General features: G+C 40.9%; 1 protein-coding gene and 1 long non-coding RNA gene across 3 annotated transcripts in view; one reads left to right on the forward strand and one right to left on the reverse strand.

Annotated features, from left to right (window-relative positions):
* The window catches only part of LOC123788949 (uncharacterized), a 31,506-nt gene extending 22,185 nt beyond the window's left edge, over positions 1 to 9,321 (forward strand). The window contains exons 4-5 of the long non-coding RNA XR_015723867.1: positions 4,231 to 4,373; positions 7,552 to 9,321. This is a non-coding gene — a long non-coding RNA (uncharacterized LOC123788949). The remainder of the gene's footprint in view (positions 1 to 4,230; positions 4,374 to 7,551) is intronic.
* MKLN1 (muskelin 1) overlaps positions 1 to 20,245 on the reverse strand; it is a 331,746-nt gene that overhangs the window by 201,353 nt on the left and 110,148 nt on the right. The gene's annotated exons all lie outside the window — the stretch shown is intronic.

A 20,245-nucleotide genomic window follows, 5' to 3' on the forward strand; every position in this document is an offset into this window, starting at 1 on the left:
AGAGAGAGTCAGTCTGGAGAAGAGAAACCTGGGAAGGCTACAGTCATCCAGGAATGATATTAATGATCATAATTGCCAGTTTACTTAGCATTTACTGTATACGTAGCATTGTGCCAAATGCTTCAGAAGCATGAACTATATAGTATCATCATCCCCATGTGATGGATAAAGAAACTAAGGCTTTAAGAAATGAAGTTAAATTGCCCAATATCAGGGTGCCTGGGTGGCTCAGTCGGTTAAGCATCTGCTTTTAGCTTAGGTCATGATCCCAAGGGCCTGGGATCAAGCCCCCTGTCAGGCTCCCGGCTCAGTGCGGAGTCTGCTTCTTCCTCCCTCTTCCTCTGCCCCTCGCCCCCACTCTTGCTCTTTCTCTCTCTCAAATAAATAAAAATTTTTAAAAATTGCCCAAGATTGTACACAGCTGCCATTTAAGCACAGCTCTGCCTATCTCCAAAGCCCATGCTCCTCCTCCTTTGTTCTATGCTGTCTGGAAATATAATTTTCTGTGGTTATTCCTTCTGTAACTCTCAAAACACGGTCTTTCTGGAGGTAGTTCCAGTTCCGAATTTCCAGCGGCCTTTTAGACATACCTGTAAGTTTCAGCCATATCCTTCCTTGTAATGTTGAGTATATCAGACACATCTTATGCGCCTCATCAGATTCTCTTGTCATCATTTCCTTGCTTACTCTGTCTCTGCCACTGTGCAGCTGACCTGCTTTCCTTGGGCCCAGGTAGGCCCACAACCTACGGCTGGACTTATCTGCCACTTTCCCAGCCTGGTCCCCACCTTGACTGCCACCAAGTGACCAGACTCACCAGCTTCACACCATGAATTTCTGGCTTCTCTCTGTATTCCCCAACCAGGATTAAAGGCCATACTAGAGAGCACGTGGCTTGCTGAGAGACTAACAATGGGACCATATTACATAACCTAAAAGTGTGGGGAAAAGTAACTCCTGGTGTGGTGAATCTTGATCAGTGGGAAATGGGAGGGAGCCACAGTGATGGATTTCCTTTTTCTTTCTGCCTCCCAAGAACTAACCTGAGCGAGGTTTCACTGTTTAGCACCTGGAGGTATTCTGTGTGGACACACAGGCGTACCTATTGTCTCTGCAGATTGTTCGGGCACCATCTTGCATTGCTTCCCATCTTTCTGTGTCTCCCTTCCCTTTTTCTCTCACTCTTACTGCCCTAGGATTACATCTCCTAAATAAAACATTAGTATTAATTCTAGGTTTGAGTTCTATTTTCTGTGAAACATAGGCGAAGATTTTCAGGCTCCATTTCTCTAAATGGAACCACCACTTCCTAAATTCTCTTGGCTTAAAGCCAAGAGTCCAAGAGTGTATTCTAGAAGATAATCATAGCTGATAATAAATTTCAGTATTTTCACTATAACTGATAGAATTTGTGTATTACCTCCAAAAAGGTGCAGTTTATCTGGAAGAAAATAAAGATATTTAAAAGGATCCTTGGCCATAAAAAGACTTGGAACGAATAGCTCAAAAGTAGCCTTAATCCTCAACTGGACAACAGGAATTCCTGTGGATTTTGATAACTGCCTGAAACCATCAGAATACCTGTCACATCTATAACGCCCTTGAGGTTTCTAATAGACAGGAAACCAAATTATTCATCAACTTATTCTGCCATTCCAAACAAAACCATTTGTTCCAGGAGTAGGTCCCTAACCGAGGGCAATAAGCCTATGCCAATGTGGTGGCTTGCCAAGAAGGCTCTGCCCGACAGTCTGTACTTGGTGGTGAGCCGTCTACCCACGCAGGTCCTTTGTGGGGAGTTGAATATGAAATACGGAGAGGGAGTCAGCAGTTAGCATTGGGCAGAAGCTAGATGATACACAGAGGAAAGGAAAAAAACTGAAGTCATGTGGCCTCAGAAACCATGATGCAATAGAAGCCGTGAGATTGAGAACAGAATAGAAAGTACTTAGTAGCAAGGGCGGCAGAAGCAGAGAGTCCCAGTCATAAATAATTACAGTGCAGAGCAACAGGTTATTTACTGCGGAAGAGGCGGCAAGCTAGCCCCGCTGCTATGGCCGTATTGTGTGCTGAATCACCTTCCAGTTCCCACTGGTCATTGCTTAAACTTAGACTGAAGCAACCTGAGTCTGTCTGTTCTGGAAATTAAATCGTTGCCTCTCCATATCTATATCCAACAAGATCATGGCAGGAAACTCAAGGTACGCTCAGCTGGGGTTTTGAAAATAATCTGATGAAGACACGACTTGCAAGGTTGTAGGTAGGGTTTGGGGCACGTAGGAGGAATATTAAGGCACCTAAGGACTGTAAGAATGGAAACTCAGGACTGAAGAGACGAGGGAGACAAATAATGTTTACAGGAGTTCAGAAGGAGGTTATAGCTGTGAAGGGGCACAGCTGCTGCTGGACCACGGTGCTAAAGCAAGGAGGAAAGGAGAAGAAATACCTCAACCCCTTTTCCCCCCTGCCCTCTGATACTTGCTGATGCCTCCCGTTGGCCAAACCCAACATTAAGCCAGTGCACCATGGAATCCAGATCATATCATCATGGTATCAGCCTCATGGGGCACAGAGCAGGGCAGAGAAGGATAGGGGGCTGTCATGGACTGACTAGGGGCCCCTTCAAAAAATACATTCACATGCTGATCCCCAGACCCTGAAAATATTATATTATATGGTACAAGATGTTATTAAATTTAGGATCCTGAGAGGAGGAGCTTATCCTGAATTACTTGGGTGGGCCCTAAATGCAATCATGGATAACCTGATACAAGAGAAGTAGTGGGAGTTTTGAGAAAGAAGAGGCGGTAGCAATGTGACCACAGGATCAGAAATTGGAGTGACGTGGCCACAAGCCAAAGAAAGCCTGGAGCCGGCAGAAGCTGAAGAGTTGAAGGACAGACTCTGCCCTGGAGCCTAGGGAGGGAGCAGAGCCTTGCCAAAAGCTTGATTTTTGTCTTCTAGCCTCCAGAAATGCGGGAAACGAAAACTCTGTTGTTTTAAGCCACCCAGTCTGTGGTAATTTGCTATGGCAGTCAGAGGAACTAATAGAGGGGCTAAATGGAGAATAACCAGCACAAAAATGTATTCATTTCAAATACTATGTTGATGGCAATGATATCCCTGATCACCTTGGCTGGAAATTATTTTGCCTCCCTTTCTCTATTCCTTTTGACACTTCCTTTTGGACCACTCATATGATTTAAATTAAATGTTCCCAAGTTATTGTTACTCTTGCATACAAATAGATTTTCATCCTAACCAGATTATGACATTCTTTAGAACAAAAACCTTGTCGTGTACATGTTTGTATCCCGTGAAAATCCTAGCACAGTACTTTGGGACAGAGTGGCATTCTGTAATTGGTAAATGAGAAAGAAAGCCTCCATTCGTCCATCTGTAAATGGAAAATAAAAATTTCCACTGACTTGCCTTTCAGAGATAATAATGGCAGTGTTTCCCAGAAACAATTTCTGCACCTGTAACTGAATGATATATCTGAAACACTCCTTCCTGCTGGAGCAATTCCTCAGAAAAAAAATTGCATCTAGTTTTAGCATGCCCTCCATTCTGTGTGGAGTGAAACTTACGCAGTTTCACCCTAAGGAGGAAAAGACAGGATAATTAAGAAAATACAAGAGCTCCGTATTGGTGTTTTTTTCAGAAACTTTGGTTCATCCAGTAGATATTTATCAAAGGACTATTATGTTAAAGTAGGGTCCATAAATGCTGGGAAAACACACACACGCACAAAGAATAAGGCATGATCCCAAGTGAGTAATTGTCACACAATCTGATGAATGTTTTTTATAAGAAGAAAATGCTATAGAACCAGAAAGAAGGGAATGATTAACTCTATCGATGGGAGTTTCACCAAAAAAAGTCACATTCAAGCTGGTCTTTTAGGACTTCATCAGGCAGAGGCAATGTCAAGAGCATTCAGGGACCAAGAGAAAAATAACTTTGCCTGAGCTGTTGCCAAGCAAACCACACCCTCAGCTCAGCCCTATTGTATTCACAAAGACCTATTTTTATTCATTATCCCCATAGCTACTTTTTAAGAAAGGAAGAGAATGCTGAGTACTTCCCTATTTTGCATTTAGGTACTTTGTATGACAAAGAAAGGAGATTATCTGGAGGGAAAGCAGAGGTTGACTTCTGACAAGTCCAATAATGACTCGTCCAAATTGCCATCCCTTGAACTTAATGAACTCTCTTACCTCTCCTCAGCTTCCACTTCATCTCTGAAAACCGAGCCAGGCTATCCTGTGAGTGTGTGGTAACAGCACATGAACAGCTCAGAAGAAAGCAGGCAAGGAATGAGAGCACCCCCTGGTCTCATTGCCAAACACGAGGAGGCATTTCTTTGAATGGTAAATATGGCTGAAGCCCTTTTCCTTCCCCTCGGGTGGTGACCTTCACGTCACTTTTTCACTTTTTAAGGAACAGCTGAGTCTGGGGCACCGCCCAACTTCCCTCGCAGGCCAGCCTTGCTAGGCCTCTGAGACCAGAGCTGGCTGCTTCAACTCAGGGAAAGCAGCTAAGAGACAGGGAAAGACCAGCCTAAACCCACCAAGGGACAGAAGATTTCCCATCCTCACCCTGTAGCCCCCACTGGAAAGTAGGGAAGCTGGGAAACCAGGTTCCAGCCTGAAAGGATACATCACTTGTCTTTGTTTTCTCAAGAAGCCTCTACCTTCCAGACCTTGCCAGGACGCTGGTGGCATTTTCATGAAGCAATAATAACAAGGACGGAGCGTTCTAGCCTGCTGGAGCCTACCGACCGGTCACTCTTTCCACTGCCTTTTGTTTTCATGCATCATTCCCTCACTTGCTTCTCAGATTCCTCAGGGCTTTGAAGAAGCCACAAATGGTCCTCACAGTGACACCACCCAGCAGGCTGGCAGACATTGCTGACATGCACCCTGCCCTAAGCAATGGCTTGTATGCAAGCCCCGACAACGGACACCCAGCCTTACACCTAGTAAGAGCAGGACAACGTCTACAAAGCAACCCCCACCCCCACCATAAGCCAGACCGCCAAAGGTGGGACTGTAGATTAAGTACTACCCTGTGAACTGGTAAATCACATACCCCGGTTTGATTGAAAATGTAAAGTATGTTGGAGAGTGGTACGTCTCTACCGTTTCCTCAAGAATCTAAATGCAGCAACACAGGTGTTACCAACAAAGCCCTAAAGTGCTCTCACTGTGTCCATTCACATATCAGCATGTTAGACTGTGCATACATACAGACATGGAGCAGAGGGTCTCGGTAGTATTTATGTTTCAGTGTCACTTGTGGCCTGTTTCAGGCTACACTGCAGAGCTACCCTGCCAGAATCTGAAAATAAGGCCCAGATATGTGTATTTTTAAAAAGCTTGACAAGGTTGCTTAGAATAGGGGAAAGAGCAATTCTCACATATCCCTGATGAGAGTAAATATTAGTTCAGCCACTGTAGAGAGTATTCTTGAGAGCAATCTAGTGAAGTTAAGAATGTACATATTTTATTCTCTAGTAATTTCCATTCTAGATATATTCCCTAGAAGAATTCTCACACATCAACCCAAGGAGGCATATGCAAAGATATTAATTCCATCACGATTTGAAATAGCAAAACACTAGACAAAACAAATACCCATTCACAGTAGATCCACAGTAGATACAACAGGACTATATTGCAGTACTGTATAGTATAGTATTGCTATTTTATATAGAATGGACTGGCTCCACAAGTATCACATGGATAAATCTCAAAAACTTGATGTCGGAAAAAAAGTTTCAGAAAAATATGTACACTATTTATACACATGTTTAAACACCCGAAACATATATGTTGTGTAGTGAAAATATAAAAACATTGGGGAAGGATTCTCACAACCTTCCAGAGATTGGTTACATCTGGAGAGAGATGGGATGCAAGGGTCTTCTTTTGTAACTAAATTTTTCTTTATTTTTTTAAAAAAATCTTAAACAAGGGGCACCTGGATGCCTCCGTTGGTTAAGCGTCTGACTTTGGCTCAGGTCATGATCTCAGGGGCCTGGGATTGAGCCCAAGTCAGGCTCCCCGCTCATCAGGAGTCTGCTTCTCCCTCTCCCTCTGCCAGGTGTGTGAGCGCACATGCTTGCATGCACTGTGTCTCTTTCTCTCTCTCAAGTAGATAAATAAAATCTTTAAAAAAAATCTTAAACAAATATGGCAAGCTGTTATAATTTATTAAATCTGGGTAATGACTGTAAATCCCACTGGTGACTCTAAGCGTTGTCCATAGCCAAAGGATCTTTTGAGATTTTTAGGATTCTTAAATACTGAAAATAAAAGTTTGTTTATGGGAATAAGCCATCCCCATAAATACAGATGAAACTACTGAGTCCTCTTAGTAATGTATGTACCTTGAGATGTTTCTCATTAATGGAGGAGTTGTTACATAGATTCCTACACACTCTCTTACTGGCACTGACCTCCTGGATTTGAGAGCATCCTCGACCGTCAGAAGTGCAACAGCATGAAACTGGGCATTGTATACATGTAGATATCATTATTATAATCTTACCTAGAGATTCTCAAACTTGGCTGAAAATCACAATCACCAGATAAAAAAATTTTTTAAAGATTTTATTTATTTATTTATTTATTTATTTATTTATTTATTTATTTATTTTAGAGAGAGAGAGAGCAAGTGAGCGAGCATAGGGAAGAGCAGAGGGAAAAAGACAAGCAGACTCCACACTGAGCATGGTGCCCAATGTGGGGCTCAGTCCCATGACACTGAGATCATGACCTGAGCCTAAATCAGGAGTTGGATACTTAACCAACTGAGCCACCTAGGTGCCCCGACCTGATAAATTTTTTAATGCAGTTTTCCATACCCCAGCCTCTGATAATATGATGCAGTAGTTCTAATGTGAGACCATGGAATCTATGTTTTCAGTACGGTTGTCAAGAGACTCTTATGATCACCCAGGTTTGAGAAATGATGATAACAATCATAGTCACCGTCTACTATTAATGTTTTTAAAGAAGTTGGGTAGAGAGACAGATGGGATTTAAAAAAAAAACAAGAAAATTAAAGGAGGAAGGGGAGAAAGGAGGGAGGAAGAGAGGGACTGAGTAAGCTTTCAAATCTTTCCTATTCTATTTTTTCCAGATCTCTCCAGCTTTGAATTGTTTCTCCATCCCTTCAACTTTGCTAGAGCTCTAATTATCTGTAATGTTCATTTGGCAGTTCTGTACTTCCCTTTACATTGCTATAATAGGCTATTATTGACTCAATAGGGTTATGTCTTACTTCTTGAATTAGGCTATAAATTCTTCAGGATAGAGACCATATATTGTTTATCTTTGTGTTTTCTATGGTCACAATGCCTTGGACAGAATAAGCAATAAAGCATCATGATTAAGAATATAATATAAAATGAGTTTTGAAATGTGGCAAGATACAAGATCAATATACAAAAATCAATTGTGTTTCTATGCACTCACAATAAACAACCTGACAATGAAATACAATGCAATCCCCATCCAAATCCCAGCTTTTTTTTTTTGGCAGAACTTGACAAGCTGATCCTACAATTCATATGGAAATGCAAACCAGAATAGCCAAAACACTCTTGAAGAGGAAGAGGAAGAGGAAGAACAAAGTTGAAAAATGCTCATTTCCTTTTTTTAAAAAAGGATTTTATTTATTTATTTATTTATTTATTTATTTATTTATTTATTTATTTTGAGAGAGTGAGAGATAACGAGAGAGAGCATGAACAGGGGGAAGGGCGTTGGGGGAGAGAGAAGCAGACGCCTTGCTGAGCATCGAGCCCTACGTGGGTTTGGGGTTCGATCCCAGGACCCCAGGATCATGACCTTAGCTGAAGTCAGATGCTTAACCGACTGAGCCACCCAGGTGCTGTGAAAGATGCTCATTTCCTAATTTCAAAACCTATAACAAAACTTTAATAATCAAGCCATAAGGCACTAAAGATACACATAGAGATCAATGAAATAGAACTGAGTGTCCAGAAATAAACCCTCATGTTTATGGTCAACTGATTTTTTGATAAGAGTGCCAAAACAATTCAATATGGAAAGAAACATTTTTTTCTATAAATGGTGCTGGGACAACTCGATATCCACATGCAAAAGAATGAAATCGGATTATACTTCACATCATACAAATAAATTAACTCAAAATGGATCACAGACCTAAATTTTAGAGTTAAAACTATAAAACTCACAGAGGAAAACATAGAAGTTAATCTTTATGACCTTAGATTTGGCAATGGTTTCTGAGCTGTGTCACCAAAAGCAGAAGTAACAAAAGAAAACAATAGATAAATTTGACTTTAAAATTAAAAACTTCAGTGCTTTACAGAGCACCATCAAGAAAGTAAAAAGACAACCCACAGAATGGAAGGAAACCTCCAAAAATCGATTTAACAAGTAACTTGTATCCAGATTGTATAAAAACCTACTACAACTCAGTGATAAAATGACAAACACCCAGTTAAAACATGGACAAGGAATTTGAATAAATATTCCTCTAAAAAATATCTACAAATTGCCAATATGTGTAAGAAATGATATTCAACATCATTAATCATCAGGGGAATACAAGTGAAAACCACAATGACACCTTCGCACCAAGGATGGCTTTCATAAAAACAGACAATAACAAGTGTTGGTGAGGACATAGAGAAATTGGTTACATATTGCTTACATATTGCTAGTAGACGTGTTAAATGATGCAGCCACTTTGGTAAAACAGTTTGGCAGTTTCTCAAAACGCTAAACATGGAGTCACCAGGTTACTCAGCAGTTTCACTCTGAGGCATATACTCAAGAGAAATGAAAACACAGCTCCATACAAAAAGTTATACATGAATGTTCATGGCAGCCTTATTTGTAAATGGCTAAAAAGTATAGACAACCTGTGTCCACAAACCAGTGAATGGATACACAAATATGGCATATCCATTCAATGGACTATTTTCAGCCATAAAGAACAAGACACTGATACACGCTATGACATGGATGAACCTTGAAAACATGCTAAGTGAAAGCAGCTGTTCACAAAACGCATATTGTAGAAAGGTCTTTAAAGAGATCAGTAAATTAAAATAAGATCTTTAAGGTGGGCCCTCAACCATTATGACCCGTGGCCTTATAAGAAGAGGAAATTCGGATGCACAGAGACACACCAGGCTGGGCATGTACAGAGAAAAGACCATGGGAGGACATAACAAGAGCCACCCATGTACAAGCCAAGGAGAGAGGACTCAGGAGAAGCCAGACCTGCTGACGACACCTTGGTCTTGGACTTCTAGCCTCCAACACTATGAGAAAATAAATCTCTGTTGTTTAAGCCACTTAGTCTGTGGTATTCTGTTATGGCAGCCACGGCAAACTAGTGGTCCTTTGAGTATGTAACAATGATGTGGTATATAAGAAAGGCCTATGCTTTGAATTATTACATTTTGCAGTGTGACATCTTCTGATTACTCATGTCATCAACTATTAGAAATACAAGAATGTTCCCATTTGCAACGACATGGATAGAGCTAGAGAGTATTATGCTAAGTGAAATAAGTCAGTTACAGAAAGACAAATAGCATTTGATTTCACTCATATGTAGAATTTAAGAAACCAAACAAAGGCGCAAAGGGGAAAAAAAAAAAGAGAGAGAGAGAGGCAAACCAAGAAACAGATTCCTAACTGTAGAGAACAAACTGATGGTTACCAGAAGGGAGGTAGGTGGTGGGGGTGGGTGGGTTAAATAGGTGATGGGGATTAAGGAATGCATTTGTGATGAGCACCAGGTGTTGTATGGAAACTAATATTACACTGTATGTTAACTAACTGGAATTTAAATAAAAACTTAAAAATGTGAGAACTTTCCAGAAGATCAAGTACTGTGCAGTAGTTATCATGCACAGGCCCTGTAGAGCCCTGGCCTTTGAGGATGCTCTGTTCATCAACCCAAAGAAAGGTAAATACTTAGAGAAGAAGATCTCTCTAGACCCTTGGGATTTTCATAAATTGGTAGAGATTGATCCAGATGTGCTTAAAACCAGGGAAAATGTCATTTAAAATGATGTTTAATTACTGAGAACTTTTAATAACATGGGAAATGATTATAATATTCAGTAAAAAATTCAGCATGCAAATTTAACATGTAGAGATAGAATCATATCTGTATAATGATATGCATAAGAGAATGACTGAATAGAAATACAGTTCAAGTTAACATTAGTTTTTCACTGTGGAGAGATTATGGGTTATTTTTGTTTTTGTTTTTGTTTTCTTCTTTATACCTCCGTATTTCTGAATTTTCCATAGTGAGCAAGCATTAGTTTTATAATCACAAACTATGCTTATATTTTAAAGATTAAAAACTAGGGCAGAGGGTACCTAACTCAATGCTAGGATCAAGAGTCATCTCTAGGAGACATAGTTCCTTAACTCGGAGGTCAGATCTGAGGGCTATTGTAACCTTGATGCCCTCCTGTCCTCTTGGGATTTGGCCATAGGATGTTGCCCCATGTCTAGAAATTCTGATTAGGATTCTGTAGTGCTCTCCTGTCTAGAACAGGTCTCTGAACACTGATCCTCCCTTCAGACCTCTAACCCCTGACTCTGAACTTAGGCTTCTCTTTCTGGATTCAGGTGCCCACACTCCTTCTCTACCAATGACTCAACCCAACTTCTCCTTCCCTTTCTCACACCTTTCTCCCAACCTTTTGTATTCTGAGGCTGCCCACAGTGACATGCTGACAGCTGTGTCCTTCATGAGCAGAGTGGCTGAAAAGTAACAGGCACAAAATGAGAAGAGGGGGGCCAGAGGAAGAAAATATTATGGGGCAGGAGGCAGGGGATGGTTCAGAGGTTTCCTTCTCTGTGGAGGTTTGACACTCCTGGCTTCTGTCTACTCCTTAGGGGTGGAGCTTAATCTGGTAAAGTACACAGAGCATGCTCAGTTTGGCTGCTCTTTTCTTCCTCTTAGGTATCTGCCTGCGCACAGTGACAATGTCACCATGCTCTGCTCCTCTGGTGGCAGGGTCCCTTCCCCTTCCTACCATCATCTTCACCCTCAGCATGAGAAGGCCTGTCCTGATCAAATGTTCCTTGTGTCTGGGTGAATAAGCCTACCTAATTCTGAAACTCACTTAGTATTTAGAATCCCATTATTTCTTACAAGAAATAGCATTTATCAGCAATCAAGGTGATATTTTGGTCTCCATCTGCTCACTCTTTTGTCTCATTTCTCATCTTGACCAAAACCCAGGATGGGGGTTGGGGAAAAGAATGCTATTAATGAGAACTTATCAGAAACCTGAAAAAGGAAATAACACTTGTTAAGAGCCAACTGTGTGCTCAGCATAAAGAGAGGAGTTTTATCTATGTTAGTTTATTTAGTTCCTGCAACAACCCACAGTAGTTTACATTATTTTCTCTTTTCACATAAAAAGGAAACTGAGGCTCAGAAAGGTGAAGAAACCTGCCCAAGATCTCACAGCTAATGAGTGGTAGTTGTCTTTCTGACTTCAAAGCCCAAGTACTTTCCACTGCATAAGACATTGTCTTTGGGTGCTACCAAGACACTCCTCAGGGATTGAAGCTGCAATCTCATCTTCATTAATACTTCATCCTAACCAACCGAACTAGCAATAAAGCAACATGCAGGGGAGGCAAAGATAATACAACCAAAGGACAAGGAACAAGGTGGTCGCAAAACTCTAGATGGAAAAACATCAAGAAATTTGTTTTTCTCAAAATTTCTTGGAGATTTTTGGGCTTGTGTCCCAACTTGTGCTCTGGCTTCCCCAGTTGTAAAATAATTCAATAATACCTGGTCTTCCTTGAGTCAGACCACATGTCATGCTTCTCTGAGACTGACCTCAGCATAGTTGTCCCTTTGCCTGTATTTGCTGTTAAAAAACAAACGTACGTCACATTGCCTTGGATAGAGTAAAAATAATCATAATGAATAATGAATCTGTGAATAGTATATGAAAACAGAGGTAGTGAACTGATGAACAGAAAATGACATTTAAATGCCAGCCATAGGGGCTGACCCTTTCAACAGACAAGCTAAAGATGTTTTGATCTGACCCTGAAGGATAGTCAGCTGGCAGGCTGAACCTCAGTCACTAAGAGGGCCAACAACTCCCCAGATGCCAAGGAACCAAGCAGCATTTCCAGGAGCTAAAACTCCACTACTAGTTTCTTCTCATCTTCCCAACAAAAGCTCAGAAAGTACAAGGGCACCCCACAGGCCACTAAGCACATTCTCAGTCATCCTCCAGGGAAATCTGATGCTGAAAAATGGACCTTTTCCAAAATAGTGGTTCAAGCCAGATGAGGAATTATAGAGAAGACAGCCTTCCATGGAAAATACCCTGCCTCCAAATCCCCAATGTCTTCATTAGGGAACTGAAAACACAGGCGCACCAGCTGGTCTCAACTGCTTTGAAGCACCGTGGTACAGTGGAAAGAGCCATGCTATGGAGCTGGCTGACAACAAGAGACTAGCCTTCTAGTCCCCCACTCTGCCAAGTTTCAGCTAGGTGACCTTGGTGAAGGTACTTAACTTCTCTGGGATTCACTTTCCTCATTTGCTAAATGAGGTTTGACTAAATGATGATGTCTTCTGGTTTCATCTTTGGATTAGCATCTTACATGTAAAGAAAATTAAAGTAGGTTGTTGGGTGTTGTGTTTCTCAAAGATCCTGTTATTCCAGTGATCATGCCTCTCACCTTTTCAGTATTCTTTATTGGCTTCCCTCCTTCTATAAGAATATACCTAAATTCTTCAGCATGGCATTCAAGGCCCTTTGTGATCAGCCCATGACTATCCATCCACCCTCCCTTCACTCCCACCAATCATGTATTTTATACTGTGGCAGTACTGGACTGTTTATATTCTCCCATAATACTCTTACTGCAATATCAAATATTTATCGAGCATGTACTCTGCTAGACACTCACCTTGGTAAGCCTTCGTACATACTGTTCGTTTTGCTTGGACTGCCTCGTACTAGTTAAGGTAGAGCTTGCTGCTGTAACAAACAAGCTATATAATATGAGTAGACTAACACAGTAGAAGATTATTTCTTAGTCATGTAACAGTTCAGTGTGGCAAGCAGCCTTCCCCCCAGGGTCCTTCTACTTTGTATCTCTGCCATCTTCTAAGCTTGAGAGTCCTTTACCTCCAGAGTTAACAGCTGGGAGAGAGAAGGAAGAAAAGGCACACTTATTTCTTACCCTAATCCAGAATGATGCAGATCACTTCTGCTCACATCCCATTAATGAGAACTGGCTACCTGGCCCCACTTAGATATATAGGGGATTGGCAATTGGGCCACTTGCCAGAAAAATTTCATACTGTGAAGAAGAACACAAGGCTTTGATAGTCAACCAGCCATCTCATCCCCTTCTTTGACTTGTCCACTTAGCAAAGGCTTATTCACCCTTGAAACCTCAGTCCAAGTGCTACCTCCTTTGTGACGGCTTCCTTGACTTAGGGAGGCAGATGTAGGTCCTCCTTTTCCATGCCTCACTGCACTTTTCATATTTCTCCATTGTAACAGTTATCATAGTTAACTGTGTGGTTTGCATGCCAGTCTACTCAACTGGAGTGTGACCCCTAAGGGCAGGAATCTTGTCTTTTCATTTTTGTATTTGGAAATCTTAGCATAGTGCCTGGTAAATAGTAGTTTTACAATGATATTTAATGAAATAATGAATATTATCAGTGAATGGATGAATGAATGATTACCCTAAAGAAAAGCAGTTGTTGTTTTTTTTTTTTTTTTTTAAGATTTTATTTATTTATTTGACAGAGATAGAGACAGCCAGCGAGAGAGGGAACACAAGCAGGGTCAGTGGGAGAGGAAGAAGCAGGCTCATAGCGGAGGAGCCTGATGTGGGGCTCGATCCCATAACGCTGGGATCACGCCCTGAGCCGAAGGCAGACGCTTAACCGCTGTGCCACCCAGGCGCCCCTGTTTTTTTTTAAATTATTTTAAGTAGGCTCCATGCCCAACATGGGACTCAAACTCATGACCCTGAGATTAAGAATCTCATGCTCGGCAGCTCTTTCTGCTCGCAGGTCCTGTCCCTGTGCTTCAATAACACCACCTTTTGCACGGGAAAAAAAAAAAAAAAAAAAAGAATCTCATACTCTACCCACTGAATCAGCCAGGCACCCCAAGCAGCTTGTTTTTACAGAGGAACAAAGACTTCAGTTAAAAATGAAACAAAACAAAACAAAACAAAGTAACTATTGGTGACTCAGGTTTATCCAAACACTAAAAAGAAAATAAACTTCCCATACAAATATTACAATCAAATTAATATTTTGCATTATTTATTTAGAGTCTGTTTCTCACAGAGCCTCCAATAAACAAACAAACAAACAAACAAACAAACAAACAAACAAACATTTTAAGGGGCATCTAGCTGGCTCAGTCAATGGAGTGTGCAACTCCTGATCTCAGGGTCATGAGTTCAAGCCCCACGGTGGCTATAGAGCTTACTTAAAATAAATACTTACATACATACATGCATACATACACTCTGTTTCTCACATAAGTTCCATGAGGGTAAGGACCTTATATGTTTCTTCTTTGCTCTGATTCTAGTACCTAGCACACTCTCTGGAACATTTCAGAATGAATGAATAGATAAAGAAATGAATAAATATGTGAATGATGACTGAACACTTAATCCCATTTAATAAATGCCTGGCTTGGATTGTAAGAGCAAAGTGTGGATGGGCAGTGAAGACTTACCACCACAATTAGAAAAACAGAGCAGGGTGCACATCAGGACCTTACCTTCATTAGCTTGTCTAGTCCATGTCATCATTCTCTTTGCATGAGAAGATGAACAAACATCATGGGAGGAAGCTAAAATCTCAATGGGAAGAGTAGCTTGTGAGTAAATGAGGACAAATGGATGTTTCCAAAATGGTTGCACTACGAAACAGCCTTTGTAAATGGTTAATGAGAGAACTAGGAAGCAAGCTGCAGACAGTTGCAGAGTTCTGACAGTGGAAAAAATTATTGATCGAGAAAAGGCAAAAACATGTTTTTCATAGTTTTTGAGGATGTGTGAGATAGTTTCTTTAAATGTTTATGGCACATTTATTTTCTTCTCATAGGTGCCATGTGACAAAGTTTGATGTAGTTATTATATATGGTTTCTGGTGCATTACTTGCCAGACTTTGTCATGGGAACCATCTGACAGGAAGAACAAAGTACAAGTGTATGGGCAACTCCCAAATCAGAGCCTCTGCAGTGGCTTGGTCCAGGTATCTTGAAACTTTGCAAAGTCCTAAATACAAACAAGTAAGTTCACAGTGTGGACTGATTTGTGGTAGTAATGAGGTTGGTGCTGATGTTGATGGATGCAATTTTTCCAGGCACTGACCAAGATGCTAATGGTAGGTCTAGGCATTAAGTGACCTGAAAATAGGGCAGTGCATTTATTTTGCATAGCTTTGAAGAGACACAAGAACAGAACAATCAGCCTGCATCGAGGAGCTGTCTGTTTCCCTTTGTGACAGAAACTGCTATGAGCTGGGCACACAGCTAGACTTCAGCTTCTTCCCCCACCCACCAGCTGAATGGAAAGAATTCTGAGAACCTAAGGAAGATAGAGCCATAAGCAGGAAGCAGCCTATATCTCTGAATTACTGCCTAGGAGACTGACCGCCACATTCCACACGCTTCTACTCCTACCGTTTCATATTGGACTGTGATAAGAACAATATATTTTAATTGGGTCAAGCCATTGAGATTTTTGAAGTCATTTGTAATAGGCTATTTTGATTAATACAACCCTATTTCCCAACTTTTCTCCTGGTTGCAAGTAGCAGGAGAGACTAGGGTAAATTTCTGGAGTGTCAGAGGATTAAGATAAAAGAACGTATCAGAGACCACGCTCAACATTAGAGAATATTGCATTTAAGGGGGATTCCGGAGTTAATTTTAAAGCCTTAGAGATTCCCACAGAGCTGAGGCCATGCATGGTAGCCTCTGCTTATCTAACCAGTCTCCTCTGAACACTTTCATACTCTTGGGAGAATAGTGAATAACCATCTCCAAACTAGCCCGTATGAACCCCAAACACAGGCTATTCAATTTGAAGTGCTTAGGGTCTAGTCAGATAATACCACATTTAGACCTGTCCTGCTTCTGCTTTTGTGTTTTGCTGAACATAGTGATTAAGGAGAAGAAAAATAAGTTGGTAAGTAACTTTGTGTTTGGAGGTATATTTTTAAAATGATTATACAAGGTTTGGTTGAACACAGTACTAATGGACAATTATTGGGGAGCCAAACACTGCGGCAAAAATGAGGTCTCTGGGTGCTTGCCTGAAGATGTTATTGGGAAACTTTTGTTTACTTAGCAGACTCTGAAGGCTAAATCCTTTTTCAAGTAGCCTCTGGGTGTTAAGGACAATAAATAAAGATGTGCTGATTGAAAACATTTAGAAAACAACTTGTTACAGCCTTTAAAATAACAAGGTATTAATTCAGCTTAAAACAGAATATTCCACATTCATTTGGCCTGCTCAACAGAAACCCCAAGCTTAAAAGCTGGATCCTACAGGTCATCTCTGTAAAGATGCTCCACCAAGTGAAATTTAGCAGAGGCCTGGGACAAGAGCTCTAGAAAATGCTAGATAGCTTCTGGCTGGTAGTTGAGGACCTGATCTTATTAATGGAAAGGGGGCAACTGATCTCCCTATCTTGGGGGCGCCTAGAGAAAGGGATGAACTGGGAAATAGCCAGGGCCCACTGGGAGGAAGAGGTAAGAGATTTAGGAGAAAGTCTCGTTGTTTAGCAGAGTCCCTGTCGGGCTGAGACAGAAGCAGGCTTGGGACAATACTTTTCAGGAAATAAATTCTATTGCCCCATTTTCAAGGGGTGCAAACAAATCTTCGATGATCCTCAGACTTTCCTCATCTCTTCCACAGACTTCATCTTTTGTTCCCTTTCCCAAGGCCCTCCATTCCTTTTTCCTCCCATCCAAAAATCCAAAGTCTCCATTAACAACTAGATAGCCAGGAGCAGACCTGGTACTTCTTGAAGCTCATCACCAGGGAGATGTCAAAAATCACATAGGAATCCAGAGAGTAGCAGGTGGGCTTGAGGAAGTTGCTAAGGTAGAGTTAGGGAACTGAGCATCTCCCCTCCAAGGACCCATTCATCAACACAGAGGATGTGCCACCTCCTTGTACGTCCCCTAGTCAGAGCGCTTAAGACTTGACATGAGTGGGGTGCCTGGGTGGCTCAGTCAGTTAAGCATCCAACTCTTGATTTTGGCTCAGGTCATGATCTTAGGGTTGTGGGATCGAGCCCTACATCAGGCTCTGTGCTGTGTGTGGAGTCTGCTTAAGATTCTCTCTCCTTGTCTCTCTGCCCTCTCCCTACTCCCTCTCTTAAAAAAAAAAAAAAAAGACTTGGCATGAGTTCTTAAGGGGTGATTTATATGACCATGTAGAGCTATGTTATATCTCTTTTCTCAATGATCTCAATCTTTTTTCTCAATGATCAGATTCATTTTTTCCCTTAAAGGCTATATGCTTTGAAAGATTTTTATCAACCAAATAAATCACATTTATAAAGAAAACATATTAAGTATTTACTAGGTACCACATAGTGTATTAATGAGTGCTTTACACTCATTATCTAAAATCCTCTAGAAGTCTAAAAAAATATAAATTATTACTTCCATTTTACAGATAAGTAAACCGAGGTTCAGAGCTCTTAAGGACATAGCCCAAGTCTTATTGCTAGAAATTAAATCCTGGCCTCACCTCTACACCCAGATTCTTTCCAGTATACTCTGTCTACCCTGTAGACAACACATGCAACCAACCAGAACTTCTTAGTATAAAGATACATTCTTCACAGTAAGTTAGTGTGGCATAATTTCCCCATCTTCCAGCTCCCCCTCCCCCCCAAAAGGAAGGAAGCTTTTCATTATTTAGTCAACCTGTTCAGGCTTTACTGTGAATAAACATACAATGTCTTTTGGGCTTTTTTGAAGTACTGGACATGGTTCAAGTAATTCCATTACTATCCTTATAGAACTGTGAGATCCTACAGAACCCAGGCCAGAAACTGGAACTGGCAGTTCAAACAAATGGAAGTTGGACAGAGGGAGTTCAGAACACAGATCCAGGTGCAGACCTCCTTCTCCGGGATTCCCTTTCTCTGGGGTTCTCCCAAGTAGCCAGTGACGTACCACAGGCTGGTGTCAGGTCGGAAATCCTTCGGATCCCACAAAATTTGGTGGGAATAGGGGGAGTCATTGAAGACTACCATCCTAAGGTAATGAGTGATAGAAGAAGGGAAAGAAAAAGAATGAGCGAGGAGGGAGAGGGACAAGGAGAGAGGCAGAAGAAGAAGGAAGGAAAAGAAGAAAAGAGGTAGGTATATATAAGGAGGGGAAAAATAGAGAAAAGGAAAAGGGTGGATGATCCTTTACCCCGTTTGGTCTTGTAAACTGCTGGTGTGATCTTTGTTGCCAAGTGTAGTAACCCCCAATGGAGGCTATCGGCACGTGTTGCTAGGTTTGCTGGGAGAGCTACTGTTGAAGAACTATTTCCGCGAAGGGACCTTCGCCACCTCCCTTACACAACTGGTAACCTTGAAGCCAGAATCTTAAAAAGTTACAGAACAAATGGAGAAAAAGGATATTGTTAATTTCAGTTATAAAAGGAAAATTGTTAGTCCAGTACCCTAAGGTTAAGTTCTGTCCCTCGATGCAGAAAATTCACAACAGTTTAATCTTTGTGCTGGCCAAAAAACAAAATAACAGCAAACACAAAGGACAAACGAGCAATAATAACCGAATAACCCCCTCTGGGAATCCAGAAATGCACAGCAATCCTGAGCAGAGTTTAACTGACCTGAGTATGTAATTGCTGTAAAATAAAAGTGTTGATTTTAAGATTGAAAATAACTCATTTTCCTTAGAAACCTACGTTCTTAGTTTTAATCACGAAATCTTTTAATATAGTTGCTTATATTTCCGGATCAGTTAGTTTATAGGAGCTAAAAGACAGAGGCAAACATCAAACAAAGAGTACAGATACATACTTTTTCCTTACTCTGAATAGTACTCAAGAAACATCTAAAGATCTGTCTATTCTGCATCCAAAGAAAATGCTATTCTTTAATTTTTTATTCTAGAGTCGAAAGTGGTTTTTGGGGGGTGGGGAGAAGTGGTAGGTGGAGGAGGAGTTATTTAAAGTGACATAAAAGATTCTTCTGGGGGAAAAAAAAGACTTCAGTATCTGAATTACCAATGTTTAGATTCTCTTTAGTAAGTGTTAGCAAAAAGATCTATTTGTCGATGGTTAAATTTTGGCTAATGAACAATTTCAGAGTAACTTCTTCTGGGCCCAGAGAATAAGTAGTCTCTGTTAGACTTCATATTCCAGAAATTTCTGCTCTGATTGGCCACCCTCAGAGATAAACTTGGACTCCTGTGTCTACTCCATAAAGAGGATAAAGCCTCAGTCTTAATCCTCTTATCCTTTATACAGGATAAAGGCTGTCTCCTAGGTGCTGGGCAACAACTCAGAGCCCCTTCATCTGAACCTTCAAAGTGGGGATAATCATTTTAAAACAGTGTAAGTGGTCAAGTCCCCATTTTTATTTTATTTTATTATTATTTTTTAAAAGATTTTATTTATTTATTTGACAGAGATAGAGATAGCCAACGAGAGAGGGAACACAAGCAGGGGGAGTGGGAGAGGAAGAAGCAGGCTCACAGCGGAGGAGCCTGACGTGGGGCTCGATCCCATAACGCCGGGATCACGCCCTGAGCCTAAGGCAGACGCTTAACAACTGTGCCACCCAGGCGCCCCTCAAGTCCCCATTTTTAAAAACCCATTTTTTAGTAAGGTGTCATCACTTGAACCTAGTGATCAATATCAGATTTAACAATAGTGGGACAGCCAGACATATGCACAACCTAATAGTGATGTAGGAGGAAGTACACAGCATTACCTATGACGAATTCTTACCAAAATGTTTAACCTGATTCTTATCAAGCCTTTAGATTCAACTTTGAGCTTACAAAAAAGAAAAAAGAAAAACCAACAGAGAATAGAAGAACAAGTTTAACAACACCATGAGAAAACAATCAGACAAATTCAGAAGGTGGGACATTCTGTAGAATAATTAAGCCAGAGTTGTTAAGAAGTCAATGTCTTGAAAATAAAATGTATG

The sequence above is a fragment of the Ursus americanus genome, chromosome 3 (assembly GCF_024610735.1).
Source record: "Ursus americanus isolate L20-20 chromosome 3, mUrsAme1.1.p, whole genome shotgun sequence".
Taxonomy (NCBI): domain Eukaryota; kingdom Metazoa; phylum Chordata; class Mammalia; order Carnivora; family Ursidae; genus Ursus; species Ursus americanus.